The sequence below is a fragment of the Chrysochloris asiatica genome, unplaced genomic scaffold (assembly GCF_000296735.1).
Source record: "Chrysochloris asiatica unplaced genomic scaffold, ChrAsi1.0 scaffold00169, whole genome shotgun sequence".
In the NCBI taxonomy this organism is placed as follows: domain Eukaryota; kingdom Metazoa; phylum Chordata; class Mammalia; order Afrosoricida; family Chrysochloridae; genus Chrysochloris; species Chrysochloris asiatica.
Genome location: NW_006408687.1, coordinates 3,140,908 through 3,142,575, shown reverse-complemented (window position 1 = coordinate 3,142,575; position 1,668 = coordinate 3,140,908). Strand labels below are relative to the sequence as shown.

The 1,668-nt window shown below is 51.7% G+C and overlaps 1 pseudogene; it reads right to left on the bottom strand.

Moving 5' to 3' along the window:
- Nucleotides 1-331: 331 nt before the first annotated feature.
- LOC102825035 lies at nucleotides 332-1,340 on the bottom strand (annotated as a pseudogene).
- Between the last annotated feature and the right edge of the window lie 328 nt (nucleotides 1,341-1,668).

Here is a 1,668-nt window from a genome sequence, read left to right as displayed (position 1 = left end):
AGGTGCCATCCTCACTTCTCTCGTCCACAGACACAGTCTGAGGTCAGAGAGGGAGATGCATTGTCTGCAGATCACACAGCACACAGGAAAGTACGGCCAGAGCGGGGACCTTAGTGTTCCGGTTCCAACCCTGCTCCAATAAAACACCTACTCCGTGCTTGGCAGTCCATCAGCCACTGTGGGAGAGGGATCCTAGTGTCCCTGATTTCACGGAGATGCCCTGCCTCTGGAGACTCTCTGGGCACAGGAGTGATGGCATCTGGGATGGATTTTATTGGACATGTGACTGCCCACTTGTTGGATCTGGGTGCCCTGGGGTCAGGTACTGAGGCTAATTGGAGCGAGGCCACAATTGGCTGGTGAGAGAGCCGAAGAAGAGCTTCTCCTTGCTGGACTTGGAGAAGTCGGCCAGGAGGAACTGCTACTCCTCCTGCTTTAAGCAGCTTTGCCGCTGTTTAAAAGCTTTGAGCTGGTCCTCCTCCAGCGCATAATGCTCCAGCACGGTCCGGACAACCTCCACGCCATTCAGTACAATGGTCTTGAGGAAGGCAGACAGGTCCTACAAGACCCAGTCGTTCGAGTTGCCATCCCAGGGCCGCAAGGCAACGCCATTGTAGAGTTGTAAGCGAAAGGTTTCCTTCTTGCAGTCCATGATGACCACACGGGCTCGGTCCCGGTTCAGACACGAAATGACCTTAACATGGTGCCCATCTATGTTAAGGAGGTGATAAGAAATGAAGCCGTGGGGGTCCACGCTGTCGATGAGAGGAAACGCTGTCATTCCGGTCTCCGACATAAAGACGACAATTCCATACAAAAGGGCGAGCTGTTGGAATAAGGTTTCGATGCTTCTTAAACCTCCAGCCAGTGGCCAACGACCACTCAGGGTGCAGGAGGACACCAGTGAGCTCCAGGACCAGCGTGTAGGGTGGCTGGTAGTACGGTTCCCGTAGAGGGTCTGGGAGCAGGCAGGAGCTGGTGGGTTCGATGATCATCTGCCTATAATCTTTGAAATTAGGTCCGGCGCAACTGCTGTACCAGAACCGATCATTGTCAAATTCATCGGAATCTTGGCACCGGTTTCATCCACAGAGTTGTTTCCGAAGATGTAGACGAAGCTCACAGTTCCACCGGCTCCAAGCAGCCCAGCAAGCCAGAGCGCGACTTTCTTGGCACAGCTAGGACCCTCGGAGCCCCGCGGCTGCTGTGACCCCTGGGCCTGAGTGCCTGGGGGTGGGGGTGGGGTGGGGAGGTGGTGTCGCCAGCCTCGTGCACAAACCCCCGACGCCAAGTCGAAGCCCGCTTCGCAAGCTCAAGAGCAGCGCCGCCGAGGTCGCCATCTTGCCCTAAAACACTTTTTAATAAGGGAATACAGAAGCTTGTGGACAGATGGACAAAGTGTATCAAAAATCAAGGTGATTATGTAAAAAAAAAAAAAAAAAATGATGCATTTGTCTTTTCTAAAAGTTGATTAAAATAAATTCTACAGCCAGAGTGCAGATAATTTTTGACTCACCCTCATATGTATAGAGTAAGCCTTAGGTGGTGCACTATGGAGCACAGTTCTTCTCTGAAATGCATGGGGTCACCAGGAGTCTGAGTTAACTCCACAACAACTTTTTTTTATATATAAGAAGAGAACATCGACTTTCTCTTCTTTTATCCTCA